The sequence below is a fragment of the Sorex araneus genome, chromosome 1, assembly GCF_027595985.1.
Source record: "Sorex araneus isolate mSorAra2 chromosome 1, mSorAra2.pri, whole genome shotgun sequence".
NCBI classification, from domain to species: domain Eukaryota; kingdom Metazoa; phylum Chordata; class Mammalia; order Eulipotyphla; family Soricidae; genus Sorex; species Sorex araneus.
In genome coordinates this window covers 60,449,806-60,470,194 of record NC_073302.1, presented here as the reverse complement: position 1 = coordinate 60,470,194, position 20,389 = coordinate 60,449,806, and the positions used below count along the sequence as shown (strand labels likewise).

The window sequence follows — 20,389 nt, the reverse complement described above, 5'->3', positions numbered from 1 at the left end:
TTATTTTGGTCATAGACTCTATCCTGGGAATTTTATTGACTTAAAAGTTATTTATTCAATTTTTCAATTTGAAGAGATTTACAATATTTTTAATGATAGGTGTTTTACATAAAATGCTTCAGCATCATACCATCCACTAAAATGACTCTTTCTTCCACCATTCTTTCAGTGTCCTTAAACCTCCACTCCACTGTTTGTAAGCTTAGTTTAATATGAATTCTTACATTCAATTTTTTTCAATCATTAACCATAGTTATTCCCATAATATATTTCCTTATATCTGGCACGTAAGAGAGATCATTCTGTATCTGTTCCTCTTTTTGTGACACTCATTCAGCATGATACCTTCTAGTTTCATCTACTGGCATGATTATATCTGTTCTTATAGACAAGTAGTGTTCAGTATATACTACAGTTTCTTCCTCCAATCAGATGTTCTTTGACTTTGGTTTGTTCCCAGATTTTAGGTATTGTTAATAGTGCTGAAAAAAAAGATATGTGTTTTGGCCCTAGAGTAGATGTTCAACTGCGGAATTGCTAGATCATAAGAAAGTTCAGTTCCTTTTTTTTTATTTTTAAGCATTTTATCTTCATGAAGTAGTTCACAATAGTTTATTACAGGTAATATTCAAACACCTACCCAGCCAGTGAGCATCTTCCCACCACAATAAGAGGGAAGTGTGTGAAAGTTGTTGCACTTCATTGGGGGGCCATTTAAGCCTGTATATAAGAGAATACAAGAAAGCATATTAAAACCACATATATGTGTGCTGTTTTAGGTGCACTGTTGGCTAGAATATAAGTGACTGCATGGCTGAGAATGTGGCTGCACACTCTAGGAAATACTACATCACTATCTTCAGGGAGCTTTGTTTTATAGTCTCTGGATCTTGGCCGTTGATGAGATTACTTGGCACCAGGTGCAGTTTGTGGGTGTGGCTTGTAAGCTACTGAAAAACTGGGGATCTGAGTGGAGGAGGCCCAGTCCCTATCTGAGCAGCCTTGGAGATCTCAGCCACAGGTCCCGCACACTTGGGTTCCTCTGTCGGTTCCTTCATGCATGAGGCTCATCTGAGCATGTGGAGAGTGGCCTTGCGCAGGTTGTGGCTGGGTTCTGGAGGTTTTTGGCTGCCAGGGTTCTGCTTGGGGCAGGAAACTCGACCTGCCCCCCTCCAAAGGGCTTTGGTGAGACAACCAAGCGTGGGGGCAGAATATTCTGCATTGCTCTCTTCCAGGAACTTTGTTTTATAATTTCTGGATCTTGTCTCTTGGTGAGAATACATGGCACCAGGGGTAGTTTGTGGGTGTGACTACCAAGCTACTGGAAAACTGGGGATCTGCATGGGAAAGCTCAATTCTTTTATTTATTTTTTTATTTGCTTTTTGGGTCACACCTGGCTATGCACAGGGGTTACTCCTGGATCTGCACTCAGGAATTACTTCTGACAGTGCTCAGGGGGACCATATGGAATGCTGGGAATCAAACCCCGGTCAGCCGCATGCAAGACAAATGCCCTACCCACTGTACTATCGCTCCAGCCCCTCAATTCTTAATTGGGGGAAGTAGTCAGACTGTTTTCCAAATAGATTTAGCCTGTCGACAGTGCCATACACTGTGAATGAGGTCTCTAAACCTGTACATTCAAACAATTATCTCCATCTCTTCTAACTCCTCTTTTTCTCCTTTTCCTTCTCCTTCACCCATTTTTCTCACGTCTTCTCCTTCTTCTTCCTCATATTTTTGCGTAACAGTTTTACTGACATGAGGTGATATTTAATGCTTCTTATGACAACATTTATTTTATTTTTGTTTGGGTTAGTGTTGTTAGGCTCTTCACTCCATTTGAAAAATATTTTGTTCAGTTTTATAAGTGCTTTAATTTTTTTGAATACTTACCCTTTGTTAGATTAGTGAAGTGAAAATATTTTTCCCAATGTGTGTTGGTTTAATTTTTTTTTCTAGTCATAATTTCTTTTGCAGTGCAGAAGCATCTTATTTTGTTGTAGTCTCATTAGTTTATCTTTGCTGCCATTTTTCTGGGTCAGTTGCACTGAGGCATTGAAGAAGCTTCTGAATTTAATGTGTTGTAAGTCCTGGTTATACTTTCCTTCATATGACTTGTAGAGTCAGGTCTGGATATCAGGTTTATAATCTATTTTGAAATATGTGTGGTGTGAGATAGGGTACTGATTATACAAAAATTAAACACTGTGAATTCTAGAAACAGAAAACTTGTACAGTATAGTAGTAGTTTATAAAATTAGCAAGAAAGTCTATGGCATTTCTATATAAAACAATAAAGTAGAAGGGAGAAAAAGATTTGGAAAGACCATTCTCAATTACACCTCAAAAATCAAAAATGTTAATGAACTGAACAAAAGAAGTAAAAAACTAATGCAATGAAAAATATACATCATTACTAAAAGAAATAAGAGAGGACACAAAGAATGAAAAAATGCTTTTTTCTGTGAATTGGAAGGATTAATATTTTTAAAATGAATCCCTGCCCAATCCAGAGCCTTGTGCATATTTAATGCGGTTCCCCTAAATATATTTCTAACATTTTTCAGACATAGAAAAAATGTTGTAGAAATTTAGAAATTTAGATGGAGTAATAACCCCATACAATTCAATCTCAAAAAAATTCTAGAATAAAGAAGATAGAAGTCTTCTCCTTTCCTAACTTTAAATTATACTATAAATGTATAATAATCAAGACAGTGCAATATTGGAACAAAGACAAACAAATCATCAGATATATAACAACAAATCTTTGATGAAGGTTGAAATAGTATGAATTATAGCAAGGGAAGCCATCTTGTCTCATGTTTGATAGTGTTTGTTTTCTGCTGTTAAATTTTATAACATTTTACTTTTTAATGTAGCACTGTGAGGTACAGTTACAGATTTATAAACTTTCATGCTTACATTTCAGTCATACAATGATCAAGTACCCACCCCTCCACCAGTGACCATTCTCCTTCACCAATGATCCCAGTATCCAGAGGGAAAAAAAACCATTTGCTCTCTCTCTCCTTTTGGGTGTTGTGGATTGCAATACAGGTATTAAGTGGCCATCATGTTAGGTTTATGGTCACATCGTTTTGCTGAAATTCAGCTGCAGTCTGACCTTTCCACACTCGAGGTCAAAGTCGGCCAGCGTTTGTGCTGCGTGGCTAATGTTTGGCATTATGAGAACAATGTCATCAGTGAAGTGGAGATGGTGTAGTTGCCGACCGTCTATCTTCACTCCCATTCCTTCCCATTCCAGTCATCGCATGATGTTCTTGAGGGTGGTACAGAAGAGGTTTTTTTTTAAATTTTTTTTTACTTTTTTTTTATAATTTATTTATTTTTAATTAATGAATCACCATGAGGGTACAGTTACGGATTTATACACATCTGTGCTTATGCTTCCCCCATACAAAGTTCGGGAACCCATCCCTTCACCAGTGCCCATATTCCACCACCAGTAAAGTCAGCATCCCTCCCGTCCTCCCCAATCCCATCTCCCCCCCACCCCACCCTGTCACTGTGGCAGGGCATTCCCTTCTGTTCTCTCCCTCTAATTAGCTATTGTGGTTTGCAATAAAGGTGTTGAGTGGCCACTGTGCTCAGTCTCTAGCCCTCATTCAGCCCGCAACTCCCTTCTCCCACATGGCCTTCGACTACATTATAGTTGGTGATCCCTTCTCTGAGTTGCCCTTTCCCCAGAATGTGAGGCCAGCCTCCTAGCCATGGAGTCAACCTCCTGGTAGTTGTTTCTACAATTCTTGGGTGTTAGTCTCCCACTCTGTTATTCTATATGTCATAGATGAGTGCAATCTTTCTATGTCTGTCTCTCTCTTTCTGACTCATTTCACTTAGGATGAAACTTTTCATGCCGATCCACTTAAATAAATATTTGTGACCTCCTTTTTTCTAACAGCTGCATAGTATTCCATTGGATAGATGTACCAAAGTTTCCTCAACCAGTCATCCGTTCTAGGGCATTCGGGTTTTTTCCAGATTCTGGCTATTGTAAACAGTGCTGCGATGAACATACATGTGCAGATGCCATTTCGATTATACTTTTTTGCCTCTCTGGGATATATTCCCAGCAGTGGTATTGCTGGGTCAAATGGGAATTCAATTTCTAATTTTTTGAGAATCGTCCATATTGTTTTCCAGAAGGGCTGAACCAGTCGGCATTCCCACCAGCAGTGAAGAAGGGTCCCTTTCTCCCCACATCCTCTCCAACAGCGGTTGCTTTTGTTCTTTTGGATGTGCGCTAGTCTCTGTGGTGTGAGGTGGTATCTTGTGGTTGTTTTGATCTGCATCTCTCTGATGATTAGTGATGTAGAGCACTTTTTCATGTGCCTTTTGGCCATTCGTATTTCTTCTTTGGTAAAGTTTCTGTTCATTTCTTCGCCCCATTTTTTGATGGGGTTGGATGTTTTCTTCTTGTAGAGTTCAACCAGTGCTTTATATACCATTGATATCAACCCCTTATCTGATGGGTATTGTGTAAATATCCTTTCACATTCTGTAGATAGTCTTTGGGTTCTGGTCACTGTATCTTTTGCGGTGCAAAAGCTTTTTAGTTTAATGTAGTCCCATTTGTTGATCTCTGTTTTTACTAGATTGCTTAGTTCTGTGTCACCTTTGAAGATACCTTTATCTTCAATATCGTGGAGGGTTTTGCCGACCTTGTCTTCAATGTACCTTATGGTTTGTGGTCTAATGTTGAGGTCTTTAATCCATTTTGATCTGACTTTTGTGCATGGTGTCAGGGCAAGGTCTACGCCCATTTTTTTGCATGTGGTTGTCCAGTTGTGCCAGCACCATTTGTTAAAGAGGCTTTCCTTGCTCCACTTCACATCTCTTGCTCCCTTATCAAAGATTAGATGATCATACATTTGGGGTTGTGTGTAAGGGTATTCCACCCTGTTCCATTGGTCTACGGCTCTGCCTTTGTTCCAGTACCATGCTGTTTTAATTGTTACTGCTTTGTAGTAAAGATTGAGGTTGGGGAGGGTGATACCTCCCATCGTCTTTTTCCCAAGAATTGTTTTAGCTATCCCTGGACGTCGGTACAGAAGAGTTTTGATGAAATAGTATCGCCCTGCCAAAACTTTGTCTTTACATCAATGATGACTTCCTTGTAGAATGGTGAGATCCTAGTGGTGAATCCATAATACTGCCACAGAGGATCTTGATGTACTGAGTTTGAATGCCCAGTTTGGCTATGGCTTCGATGACCGCTTCAGTCTCAACATTTTATGTAACTTTGATATTAGCCTTTTGTCAGATATGTAATCAACAAATATTTACTTCCATTACTCACAGGGTTGTTTTTGTTTTGTTTAGTTTTGTTGTAATTTTTTTGTCCTAATAGCTTCCTCTAGTATTGTCTAGAGTTCTGCCTATATTTTCTTCAAAGTAACTTAGGGATTCATGTCTAATGTTAATATATTTGATAACTTTTGAATTACCTTTTGTAATATGATGTTAGTTTGGGTCCTAAAATCATTTTTATCATGGGAATTAGTTTTCTCACCAACCGTTGTTGAAGAGGTCTTTCTTGTTCCATTTCATACTCCTAGATCCTTTCTTAAAGAGTAGCCATTCCATGATTCATTAAAATAAAAATTAACTAACTAATTAATTAATTAATTAAGATAAAAGAAATAGAATAGCCTTTCCTCTACCTGAGTATCTCTGGGCTCTCAGTTCTTTTCCACTTGTCTGAGAGTTTTCTTCTATTCCAATACTGCAGTTTTTGTTATTATAGATTTATAGGATAATTCAAAGTTGTGCAGAGGAAAGTCTTCCATGTTCTTTATCTCCAGAATTATTTAAGGATATTCTAAAAGTTTAATTATTGCAAGTCAATTTAACAGCATTTGGTCACAGTCCCTTAAAAAGAGAAACAAAAACATCCATATAAATTTTATTGAAGACTCACTAAATGTGCATTTATATATGCATATATATTTGAGAAAGATTATTATTTTATTGATTTGTATCTTTTTATTTTTTGGCCAAATGTTTGCCCAATTTAGCTATTTGACTTTACCTATCTTTGTTTTTCATTTGGTGCTATACCTAACTGTGCTTAGGATTTTTTTTTTTATCTGTGCTGAGGACCATAGTTGTCCTGAGGACTAAATTTTTGGTCAGCTGCCTGCATAACAAAAGCTTTAACCCCTATAATATCCAACCCCAAATGATCCTTTAACAAAGTTATTTTTTCCAATCAGCTTTAAAATCCATATTATTAATTTTTCTTAGTCAGTGTATTTTAGATTATTTTTCAAAATGCTTTCCCTTCCTATTTAGTTAATATAAAACCAGTAATATAAGAATATCGCCATGCAGGTTAATGGTACTCCACTTCACTGCACTTTTATAGATACAAAATTTTTTTGTAAAAAATACAAAGACGTGTGCATGGGAGGGTGTGATGTGATGAGTATGTTGTTCTCGGGCTCTCGGAGTGGCTCTCTCTCTCTCTCTCTCTCTCTCTCTCTCTCTCTTTCTCTTTGCTTGCATTTGGTTCTCTCAAGCTGTTGTGTATGGACCGGATCAGAATGGTTCCTCCTTGTGCTCTGCTTCTGTGTGTGCTGCTGTGCTCTCTTCTGTCTGTCTGTTTATCTGTCTTTCTCTCTATCTCTATCTCTCTATGTCTCTTTAGTCTCTCCTCTAGTCTCTTCCGACCTCTGTCTGTATCTATGTCTTCTCTCCTACTATATGTCTTCTCTCTTGCTTCTGTGTCTGCTCTCTATGCTTCTGTGTCTTCTCCTTGCTTCTATGTCTTCTTCCTGCTTCTGCTCTGCTTTTGTGTATACTCCCCTTTGTGTCTTCTCTCTTCCCTGTCTTCTCTTGTGCCCTCTATCTTGCCTCTTCTACAGTCTGGGTTTATATAGCAATCACATAGGGTGGTAGCACAAAGGTGGGTTGAAAATTAACAGTTCAACAAAGAGGGGTAAGACCATTTCTCCAGGAGATTAACAAAATCTCATCTAACGATATTATTTCAGATTACTTGGAGATCTGCTCAAGGGTGGGATCCAAACAAGAGTGTGTTGCTTTCTTAGCTAGTGAATACACTTAAATAGTTGTAGTAAATCTACTCCAAATATTTCTAGCAATGTCATTCTGTATGAGCAAAGTAAGAGATATAAACTTAAAGTTTGGTTCTTTCTGCGGACATTTCACTATATTTTCTACACCACAGTCCTCGGGTCAGATTAGTCTTCCTAACCCCAGCAGGGTCCAAGTCTCATCATTACTTTTGGATCATGACAGCATTTGTCTATGACCATGCTCTCAACTTATAGTTGAGTATTGTGGTGCTTTGGCCTGGCCCATTTCGATGCCAGGGTAGCTCACAGCTTGCCCTGGGTCCACTCTGTCCCTCGTTGGGACCCTGCTTTTGGATTGCTAGGAACTAAGGGCAACTGAGTTGAGAAAGCAGATGCCCAGGAGTAAATATTATTAGAGTCAATCAGCTCCCAAGTTACAAAGCATAATATTAACTGTCTTCCTGTGTCCATACATAAAGAACAGTGTTTTAAGGTAAACTAAGTTCCCTGCAGCAGGCTGAAAGGACAAACCCAATATTATCCTACAACCTTCATTCTCAAATTTTAACAGTACCACCAACTTGAATCTCTGTCCACATATCTCTTTGACACACAGTTGGTAGTCTCCTGAACAGAGTTCCAGAACTACCTCATTAATACAAAAGCCAACATTGTTGTGGAGCTAACCTTGTTTGTTTCTCTTCTACTAAGTCACTTTCATAAAGTGTCATTAAATTCAATCCATGAAAGCACTGACTAGGTTTTAATAAAGGCAGGAAGACTAGGGAAGCTCCCCCATCCCCCCAACACACACACACACACACACACACACACACACACACACATACACACACACCATGCAAGCACGCACACACATTATAAAATTTCTGGGAAGTAATAAAGTCACCAGTCCTAAGCCTGATCCACCTCCTGGATACAGAAAGGAAGACCTGGACCCTCTGCGCCTAAAGACTTTGATTCCAGAGATGTAACACATTCGGGCATCCAGCACAGCATCTGATAGCAATGCACTGGGACTGCAAACTGGGCTACAACTCTGTGCTGCCGGGGGTGGATTTTTTTTCCTCCCCACCCTGTCTTCCTGCACGGAAAGCAGCAGCCTGGCGGCACCCATGTAGCAGGCGCCATCTTCTGTGACTCCAAACCCACAGGTATTCGGTTTTTACTTTTGGGGCTCCCAGGAACTCATGGGAAGGGGGCGTAACCGGCACGCCCTCAGCCCAGATAAATCCGGAGCCGCTGAGCGAGAATCGGACACTCTGCGCCTAAAGACTTTGAATTCAGAGACTTCTTACAGCAATGCACTGGGACTGTGAGCTGGGCTATGTAATTTCTGGCAGAATTTTCCCTGGACTTTATATAGAAATCCAAAACCGCGCGGACGCTGCCGCGTCAGCTCGACTTAACATTTATAATTGTCAGCAATGTGAAACGGTTCCTTTTGAACAGGTCTGACTTGGGGGGGGAAACTCCAAATAATAACAGTAAGTTTTTGTTGAAATTTTGAAGGTTTTTAATGTAGCAGCCACCTCTCTGGACTGTGAACAAAGCAAAAGCCCCACGCTGGCCGACACGGCATGGCATACACCATACTATGAGGTGCGGGAAGGGGGATGAGGGGGAAAAAGAAAAAAAAAAGGGAAAAGGAAAAAGGGAAAAAAAAAGAGAGAGAGTGAGAGTTATGTACTTGTAGCAGTGGGGCTACATATCTCTTCATTTCCAGCAATGAAAAACTAATTATCAAATGTAGTAGGTCTGTCTCTCTTGGTTGGAAACTCCAACAACTATAGTGAGTTTTGTGTTGAATTATGGAATGTAATCAAGGTAAAGAAAAAATGAAGTGATATTCATTAGTTATACAGTAGGGGGTAGGGGGTGGGGGCGGGGGGTATACTGGGGTTTCTGGTGGTGGAATATGGGCACTGGTGAAGGGATGGGTGTTTGAATATTGTATAACTGACATATAAAACTGAGAACTTTGTAACTTTCCACATGGTGATTTAATAAAAAGTTTAAAAAAAAAAGAAAGGAAGACCTGATAAGAACTTTTCCAGCAGCAGACACTGAGGAGGCTGGACTCCCTTGGAAAACAGGGGCCATAAAAGAGATGGTGCCGAGGACCCACTACAACCTCCTGTGTGCCCATGAAGAGTCAAGGATTTGACTCCGTTGCAAGAGAAACAGGGGAATGTGAGACCTACTACCAGGGAAAACACGTATAGCTCAGCTCAACTTAGAAGTCCCGCCATTTCAAAGTAGTAGTCATTTTGTACCCAAAGCCTGTTTAGTGGAAAATTTATATGCCTTGATACATATCTTAAAGATTGGAGAATTAGCTAGTAACCCTGCCAGGCAGGATGTAACAACTGATAGGAGTTTACCAGAGCACCTGCTCAGCATGAACCAGCAGGAGGCCACCAATCACAAAACCATTAGCGTTTACCACAGCACCTGCTCAACTTGAACTATCAAAAAGCAACCAATCAAGTAAAAGATCCCCAGAAAATTAGCTGAACCACCAAGAAATGGGAAGCTTCCAGAAATCAGGGGATAAAAAGGGTGAAAGAACAAGGGAGGAGGTAACTCTCTGACTAGAGGGATGGTCCTGACCGGTCAGCAATTTCAGCTTTCTGAGCTTTCTAAACTCAATGCTTGCTTGTCATGTGCAAAATAAAAATTCATGCTAAAAAAGCTCATTGTTTTCTGTGGTCTTTTGGATACTGGACCCTGGTAGTTTTCAACACAAATCATAGGCTATTTACATTAACATGTACAAATACAACTAAGATAAATCGATCAGATTGGATATTTTTCTGAAGTTAATAGATTTAGTTAGCAAATATGAGGAAAAAGAAAAAATTGTGAGAATCTCATAAAATAAAGATAGAGGAGCTGGAGTGATAGCACAGCGGGTAGGGCGTTTGCCTTGCACGCGGCCGACCCGGGTTCAAATCCCAGCAACCCATATGGTCCCCTAAGCACCGCCAGGGGTGATTCCTGAGTGCATGAGCCAGGAGTAACCCCTGTGCACTGCTGGGTGTGACCCAAAAAAGAAAAAAATTAAAAAAATAATAAAATAAAATAGAGATAGAGAAATTATAGCCCTCTGACCTGGGATTCATGCCATTCCCACAAGGAATGTGTCAAACATTGCTATTACACTTAAATTTGGAAACTATAGAGTCAATTGTCACACCAGTCAATTTTAGCATACCTCTTAAAAATCGAATAGGATGTGAGGATCTAAATTTTTGTAGGATATTTTATGCAAACATTATTGTACTCATGATTTAGAAGTCTATCCATTTATGCAGCCTTTATAAAATATTAGTATATGTTTTGTGACTATACCAAGTTAATCAACACACAGTGCAAAGTGGTAATCATGCTTTGGTAGGAGTATTTCTTTAGAGGTGCAAAAGAAAACAATCATTATTTGAGCTATATAATAAGCTCTTCAAATAAATATTTATTGTGAATATCATTTTTGTGATTTTTAATTTGGCACTTAAAGTATTTGTGACAATGTAGAGAGAGTATTTCGTAGTTCTGATATTAATATATTATAAATGCCCAGTTATAAACCTAACCAACTTTTCCCCCTACTTTTCCGGGTTGGGAACTCACTGATGTTTCTCAGGTCTTACACCTGGTTCTACATTCAGGAATCACTAATGGCTGCCTCACTAGAAAGACCATATGAGGTCCTGGGCATCAAACTAGGTCAGCCATGAGCAAGGCAAGTGCCCTACTTCCTATATTATTTCAGACCCAAAAACATTTTCTTGTTGTTATTCTTTCAATATTCATTAGTGATATAGTAATAGTCAAAGTGTTTCCAAAGGTCTTAGAAAGAGGAAAGACAATTCTCATGAGAATTGAATGAAAATACTAAAAGGTTTATTGTTTGAATTAATTTTATATCTATTCATTGCAGCATGGTTCACAATAGCCAAAATATGGAAACAACCCGAGTGCCCTAAAACAGATAACTGGTTAAAGAGACTTTGGTCCATCTACACAATGGAATACTATGCAGCTGTTAGAAGAGATGAAGTCATGAAATTTACTTCCAAATGGATAGACATGGAGAGTATCATGCTATGTGAAATGAGTCAGAAAGAGAGGGACAGACATAGAAGGACTGTACTCATATGTGGGGTATAAAATAACATCACATGAGGCTGACACCCAAGGACAGTAGATACAAGTGCCAGGGGGATTGCCCCATAGCTGGAAGACTGCTTCATGTGTGGAAAGGAGAAGGCAGATGGAATAGAGAAGGGATCACTAAGAAAATGATGGCTGGAGAAAACAGCTGGGATGGTAGATGTGTGCCAAAAGTAGATAATGGACCAAACTTGATGACCTCTCAGTGTCTATGTTGCAAGACATAACACCCCAAAGTAGAGAGTATGAAGAACATTGTCTGCCATAGAGGCAGGGGGAGGGTGTGAAAGGGTTGGTATACCCGGGATATTGGTGGTAGGGAATGTGCACTGGTGGAGGGATGGGTGTTTGATCATTGTGGGATTATAACCCAAACATGAAAGCTTGTAACTATCTCATGGTGATTCAATAAAATTTTTAAAAAAATGTAAGTAATCTTTTTATTTTTTTCTTTTGACTTGACTATATTTTGTAATAAAAATATTAAATGTAGACTTATAATTTTTGTAGTATGACATTGATATTCATCCAGCTTTTATACTTTTTATTAGTTCAGACCAATTCCATTTGTTTCTTTCACTAAGGAAAATATGCTGTCTGGAGAGGTTGAACTAAAGTTACCAGAGTTTTGAACCATAGTTTTGCATGCTTATATTTGACTGTTAGTTGCCTCTTTTCCTGGATAACTAATCTTTTAATATCAAAAGTTTCAAATTATTCTCTTTTCTTACTAGCATGACATGTACTGAACTTAAGACTATAATATTCTTATAAAATCACTTTCAAGTGCATTAAACTGTAATGAAAATATCATGTAGGAAAGTTATAACTCAGTAAAGTTAAATAAAATGGATTTAAATAAATAAAACTAAATTAAATCAATACCTGACAAGATGAGTCTTTCAAAAGGAAGGAGATAATTATATAAGGCATAAAAAAGAGGGAACTACAAGTCATGACAATATTTGTATGAATGTATTGTGATTACTTTTATTAGATAATTCTGGTGCTGGAGTAGACTTTGAGTCCCCAATAAGATTGAACACTGCCTATAAATAATGCAGCAAAATCTTGCTCTTTTGTAAAACTTGAACATAGAAGTATTATTCTGTGTCATCTTTAAAATCTAAATATATGTCAGAACAAGGACATTTAATATAGCCTTTTGTAAAAGCTAAAGTATTACTAAGTGCTGTCATTGAGATGTCAGAATATAAGCTTTCTTTTCAAAACAGGTAGAGGTTTGCCAGTGTGTTTTAGAAGGTTCAAATAATTAACAGAGTGCATACAGGAAACTTTCAAAGATAAATATTAAGATAAATATTAAGAAGAATGTGGAAATATCATATAAGGTGTCAGGGGACTAAAGCCTGGCCAGTCCCATGCAAGGCAAGCACCCTACCCAATGTACTGTCTCCAACTCCAGTATCACTGTATCGTTGTCATCCCATTCATAATCGATTTGCTGCAGCAGGCTAAGTAACATTTCCATCCATCTGAGCCTTGAGAGTTTAGCAGCCTCTCTTTACTTGTCCTTCCCAACAGTGCTGCATTGGAGGCTCTTTCAGGGTCAGGAGAATGAGACCCATCATTGTTACTGTATTTGGCATATGAATACTCCAACTCCAACTCCAGTAAGAGTTTTAATTCAGAGGAAAGGGACATAAGCATAGACCAAGAAAAAAAACTCGAAAGGAAGCTGTGTTCTAGGCATAATAAGACATAAATTAAAAATAATCTACTTTGGTGTCAGGAAGATAGTTCAGAGAGAGAGTGTGTAGAGCAGCATGTCAGAATACCTAGCGCAATCTGCAGCATGGTCCGCATGGCACCATTAGGACAACAGAGAACACTGAGCTGGGAGTAACCTCTGAGCATTGCCGTGTCTGGTTTAAGAACAAAACAAAATAAAACAAAACCAAAAAAAAAAAAATCCCAAAAGAATAGTAGTTTTTGAAAACAACCAATCCTATAACTTAAAAAGTGATACTAGTAAGTTAATATCACTCATTTATTTTATATGTCTTCTAGTGTGTACCAAAGTATGAAAAGGAAAATTTTCCATTTGTGTTAGATTTTCAGCTTGAATTAACATGTACATATTGCTTTCTGTATTCCATTTCCTGCAATAAATTTATAGTAAGTAATACTATAAATAAGCACACTAATTTTATCAGCATAAATCCTTTACTTCAAAGACACTGTAGTCCAGTAAGTAATCATGATCAAGACTATCAGTAAGCTTTTTCTCTAGAAAATACAATTAATTTAATTTAATTTAATTTTTTTTTTTTGCTTTTTGGGTCACACCTGGCAATGCACAGAGGTTACTCCTGGCTCTGCACTCAGGAATTACCCCTGGCTGTGCTAAGGGGATCATATGGGATGCTGGGATTTGAACCCCGGGTCGGCCGCGTGCAAGGCAAACGCCCTACCCGCTGTGCTATCTCTCCAGCCCCAAGAAAATACAATTTATTTTAGTTCTAGATCTTATGCTTAATACTTTTGGACTGGAGCAATAGCACAGCAGATAAGGCGTTTGTCTTGCACGCAGCCGACCTGGGTATGATTCCTCTGTCCCTCTTGCAGAGCCCAGTAAGCTACTGAGACTATCCTGCCAGCACGACAGAGCCTGCCAAGCTACCCGTGGCATATTTGGTATGCCAAAAACAGTAACAAGTCTCACAATGGAGACATTACTTGTGCTCATTCGAGCAAATCGATGAACAATGGGATGACAGTGCTACAGTGCAATATTTTAAATCAATTTGAGTTGTTTTATGTCTCAGCAATAGTATGGTGGGTAGGACACTAGTCTTGCACATAGTTGACCCAGGTTCAATTCTAGAAATTCCATATGGTTCCCCAAGCACTGCCAGGAGTTATCCTTGAGTATTGCCAGATGTGCCCCAACCACCAACACACACACACAAACACACAAACACAACTTGAGTTGTTTTGTGTATGGTGTAGTATAGAAGATACTGTCATACTGTCATCCAGTTGCTCATCGATTTGTTAGAGCGGGCCCAGTAACATCTCTCATTGAGAGACTTATTGTTACTGTTTTTGGCATATCCAATACAGATGGGTAGCTTGCCAGGCTTTGCCGTGCGGGCTCCATACTCTCAGTAGCTTGCCGGGCTCTCCGAGGGGGGCAGAGGAATCTAACACGGGTTGGCCGCGTGAAAGGCGAAAGCCCAACCGCTGTGTTATCGCTCCAGCCCATAGAAGATAAATGTACTTTTTTAATTTTAATGACAAAATCTCTAATTTTCCCTACACAATTCGCTACATAATAACATTATTTAAATTTGGCCCACTAGAAGTATTCACATAAGGGAACTTATGTTTAGACATGAAGCTCCAGTTCTCTCCTGTTATACCATTTATGAATTCCAAATACCATACATTTTATACAGTAATGCTTTAGTAATGTATTAATGGTGTATATATTTATGCCATTACTTATTTTTACTTTAATTACATTTCATAATTTAAATTTGGCCAGTATTAGGGCATTTGTGGAAAAGGGAGTTTTGCACTATGCTATGCCAATATTGAAAGCAAAATTGTTCTTTGAGACTAAAGACAGAAACATTTCAATAAGACTTAATGAAGCTTAGTGAATCACAAATTAAACAATTAAATAGTATGAATAAATCTGTTACAAAGAAAAAAATATAATTGTATCTTCTTTTTCATGGTAACTGAATCAAAAGCACAGAAGTTCAAGGGCTAGTGTGCAAGCTTTTTATGCGGTAGTCCTGGGTTTTATCCCTAGCACTGAATAGTTTCCTAAACAATTTTGGTTGTACCTGAAAAACTGAGCTGGGAATAAGTGTTGAGTACTGCCAGGTGTGCCTCCCCAAAAACAACAAAAATCATACAATCTAAAGTATCATATAATAACCATGCCTTTAATTTTGAGTCCTGACAGTGATATATTTTTAAATATTCCTAATTACCCTATTCCTTATTTTCAAAATCTGAAAACAGGGCATAACAACAATGTGCACCATGCAGTGTTGAGAAGATTAAACCTAATGCATATTATATACTTGGAATTTTAACTAGCAGGTGATGTTTGATGAAGATTAAGTATTATAATAATTATTAATGTTATCAACATAATTTGAGTACAGAATGTCTTATTACTTAGCTTCTGGCATTTATCACTGTGACAGAAACCATGTGCTCACCAATCCTGGATTATAATGAAACACAATTGAGGACATCAAAGTACAGAACACAGAAAATAAGGTCAACTTAGTCTTTATCTTTTTACCAATTTAGAGTACCTGAACTAGAGCGATAGCACAGCGGGTAGGGCATTCGCCTTGCACGAGACTCACCGAGTTTGATTCCTCTGTCCCACTTGAAAGGCCGGCAAGCTACTGAGAGTATCCCCCCCCCCCCCCCCGCAAGGCAGAGCCTGCCAAGCTACCCGTGGCGTATAGCTCTCACTATTTGCAGATGACATGATTCTATACCTAGAGAATCCTAAAACCTCTACCAAGAAACTCCTGGAAACAATAGACTTGTACAGTAAAGTTGCAGGCTATAAAATCAATACTCAAAAATCCATGGCCTTCCTATACGCAAATAGCGAGTCAGAGGAAATGTTTTTGACATTATGCCAAAAACAATAACAACAAGTCTCACAATGGAGATGTCACTGGGGCCTGCTTAAGCAAATCGATGAACAATGGGATGACAGTGCTACAGTGCAGTGCTACAGAGTACCCATGTATCATTCCATTAAATTAACATTAGCAATGATAATAACATTTCAAGTTTTCCTTAAAATTAACTTTGGTAATAATGATAGCATTTTAATAGCGAATATTTACCCTAATTTTCTGAAGGTGAAGTTTTTTTCAATGACTTTCAAAAGACAAATTTATTAGAGTATTCAAATGACATTCAAATCAGAAAAAAAAATCAGTCTCAAACTATTTCTTTAAAAAACTAAAATGTTATAGAGCAGATATGTATTTATTACTTACTGGACCCTATATATACAACAACCTTTATTATAAGAGTAAGTGTAAAATTCATAAATAAGAAAAACCAAAAGTCAGATTCATAGTATTCATGTTATAATTAAAAAACAAGAAATTCTATTCTCAAACCCAGATATTAATACCAGAATAATTTTTAAAATTGTTTTAACTGTTAGTTTTTTAACAATGGGCTAAAGAGATCAGAGTTACTTTATGGCTAAAGTAAATAATAAATGGAGATGTTATAAATTATAACTATTTACTAGTCTGCAAGATTATTTAGAAAATGTGAAGCTACAGTTTGCTATGCAGATTGCTTGACTCAGAAATCTAAAGTTCAAAAACATTCTACAGTTAATATGTAATTTTAACTTCTAGCATACTTTAAATAACATGATTTAAAATACCATTAAATTATCTCATGCCAATGAGAATAACATATGCAAGAAAGACAGGAAGCAGAGTTTGGGGAGGTATTATGAAAAAGGAATCTACTTTAACTGTTGATGAAATGTTGTTTGGTTCAGTCTCTTTATAAAAAATAAGCATATTTCTCAGAAAAGTAGGAATATAGCTTCCATATAACCAAGCACTGCCATTTCTCAGTATCTATCTTCAAAAACCAAAACATTAATTTGAAAATTTATGTTCATGCTTATGTTCACTACAGCACTTGGTACAAGAGCCAGAACTTGGAAACAACCCCAAAGTTCAAAGGCAGATAGATTGTTGAAGAATTTTTTTTATATAGACAAGAGGGAATGTATATCACTATATGTATATAATATACAGATACATGATAACTTTATATCACTAGGGGTGATATAAAGATATTGATTGAGGGTCTGGGACACTTTGATAATAGAAAGGCAAGGTGACTGTCTACACCAAAACCACATATATATATAAATTTAAAAGCAGATTATAAAACATAGTATAATTAAATTTTAAAAATGAGTTTAATAAGGGAGTAGAGGTAGTTGGAGGGCAACTTGAGATATGCGTGGAGAAAGGTTGACAATGGTTTGGGATATGAGTTGAATCACTAAGCAACTAAAACATTCTAAAAATGATATTATAAATCACTATACCATCGTTTACCTTAATATTCTTATTTATGTTAAATATCTGTTTTTGAAAGTTAAGTTTATTTGCTTACTTCACGTCAATTTCTGTTTCATCTTGTGTATAAAATTTAAATTATTGATGCACTTTAAACCACAACAGCTAATTAGAGAGAGAAAACAGAAGGGAATGCCTTGCCACAGTGGCAGGGTGGGGTGGGGGGGAAATGGGATTGGGGAGGGTGGGAGGGACACTGGGTTTACGGGTGGTGGAGAATGGGCACTGGTGAAGGGATGGGTTCCCAAACTTTGTATGAGGGAAGTATAAGCACAAAAGTGTATAAATCTGTAACTGTACCCTCACGGTGATTCTCTAATTAAAAATAAATAAATTTTAAAAAAAATTATTGATGCACTTTAGTATATGTACTGTATTCTTACCATTTCTTCTTCCTTCTCATTTTCTAAACATTATTTTAGGGGGACAAGGGAGATAGTTCAAAGATACACCAGAGTCATATATCTAGAGTATTCCCAAATATTCCAGTTAAGCATCATATGGTCAACCAAGCACCTGTACCACAGGGAACAACCTATGAATAATATGCTGGGGGTACCCGTAAGTACTGCTATGTGTGACCCCTAAATCAAATATGATACTTATAACAATAAATAATTATATTTAAGGTTAAATATCTACAAAACTGTACTCATGTTTATATTACAAAACTACTATCCATCCACCACCACAAGAGTGACAAAGAGCTACCAAAACTTTCCTAGTATCATTTCTACCATACTCTTCCTCCCTCACACTCCACGCTACACCTGTTAACCTCAGTTGTGAAGTCAAAGCCCTGTACTGTTGTCATTAGATAATGCTCATGTTTGTGTGTGTGTGTTTGTGTGTGCATTCTTCATTTCTAACTATAGTGCATATGTGTGAGATCATCTGGTAATATCTTTCTCTCTAGCACTAATTTTGTTTAAATGAACAACTTCTAACTCCAAAATTTTAATAAAATAAAATATTCCAGGGGCTGGAGAGATAGCACAGCGGGTAGGAAGTTTGCCTTGCACACGGCCGACCCGGGTTCGATTCCCAGCATCCCATATTATCCCCTGAGCACCGCCAGCGGTAATTCCTGAGTGCAGAGCCAGGAGTGGCCCCTGTGCATTGCCAGGTGTGACCCAAAAAAGCCAAAAAATAAATAAATTCCAGTCCACAACGCCAGAAAATGCTCTAGGCCCCAAACAGAGTCGATATCACCGGGGTACCCCAGATGGAGCAGGTGCAGTCTCCCCGCCTTCTCCAGATGGGATCCCAGCAACGTTGAGCCTCTACAAGCATGGCTCCAGTATGGGAACACGGGACCAGGACTATTTCTCTGAATGGCACGGCCACTTATGTGGCAGCACAACCTTTCCTGATATTCAAAGAGAGCAATGGAAACTAGATGATCTAGCATCTGCCCCTAGAAGGCAGGCTTGAATGGTGGTGGAAATATCCAAGAAAAGGATAATGCCCAAAGCTACAGAGAGAGTATCTGAACCATTTTTTGCCATAGCCGCAGGGTAAGGACTGAAATGGAAAAGGAGGGCATAAGGGGGGTATTGGTGGTGGAAAGTTTTCACTGGTGGAGGGATGGGTGATCGATCATTGTATTGCTGGATATCAAACATGTGACTTTTGGCAGAAATGCGTCTAGAATACACATTAGGTTTCCGAGGGCAACCTAATGGGTTTCATGCCTTGGACTGTTTTCCCTGGCTTGGTCTCTGCTGCCATCTTCTAGAGGCCTAGTCATAGCCATGGAGGGGCCCACAGTGAGGAGGAATGCAGGGCCTTATGGGATAGAGGCAGAGCAAGACCTTTCCCACCTGTTCCTAGGAGATCCTGAGTTGCCACCCACGATCAAGCCCTCTGGCTGCTTATTGAGCTGCTTATCAGCCATGATCCCAGAGACTCAGAAACAAAGCTTGGAACCCTGTGACTTTTGGCAGAAATGTATCCAGACTACACATTAGGTTTCTGGCACTGGACAACCCAGGTGGGAATGGGTTTTGTGTCTTGGCCTGTTTCCCCTGGTGGCTATGTCACCACCACCATCTTCCAGAGGTCTAAGGACAGCCAGGGACAGGGCTGCAGAGATGCGGAACACAGGTCATCATGGGACCGAGGCAGAGCTGGCCCTTCGCTCCCCCAATGAGACCCTGAGTTGCCGCCCACACAGGAGCCCTCTGGCTGCTGATTGAACTGCTTATTGGCCATGATCCCAGAGACTCAGAAACAAAGCTCAGAACCCAGCGGCTTTTGGCAGAAATCCCTCCAGATTTCATTATTAAAACTTCCTAAATCGCATAGCCACAATAGTGGCCATGCATCATCATATGCAATTCAAAATTAGTAATAGAAAACAAATTGTCTAATGTTGCCTTTTTGGCAGATCTGAGTGTTAAAGTAAAATCCCAAATAATAATGGTGGGTTTGGTGTCAAAATGTTGAAGGTAATCAAAGTAGAGAGAGAGTAACATGGAAATTGTCTGGCACACAGGAAGAGGGCGTGGGATGGAGGGGATACTGGGGTTTTGGTGGTGGAAAATGTGCACTGGGTGTTTCATCATTGTATGACTGAGACTTAAACCGAAAACTTTGTAACTTCTCTCATGGTGTTTTAATAAAAAATTTTTAAAATTTAAAATAATAATAATAATAAAAAATTCCAGATTTTTTTTAAATCTAAGTAATACTACATTGCATATATACCTCAAGTGCTTAATCCACTTGTCTTTAAGATCCCATGAAAAAAAGCTAGAAATCAACCACAAAATGAAAGCTGGGAAAACCTCCAACAAATTGAAGATAAGCAGCATTTCAGTGAACAAGAAATGAATCAAAGAAGAATTAAGACAATTATCCTCTTATATTAATATATTTAGTTGTATTTTAGTTTTATTGTAGATACTAAGGTTAGAATAGTTAATGTTTAGGCTTTTATGTTTAAAGTTCCTGAGATTTACCACCACCAAAAGAGGCCAAATGCACAGACACTTAACGTC

At 38.4% G+C, this 20,389-nt stretch overlaps 1 pseudogene; it reads right to left on the bottom strand.

Annotated features, from left to right (window-relative positions):
* LOC101542986 (histone H3.1-like) overlaps positions 1–19,284 on the bottom strand; it is a 56,481-nt pseudogene extending 37,197 nt beyond the window's left edge.
* Positions 19,285–20,389: the final 1,105 nt, after the last annotated feature.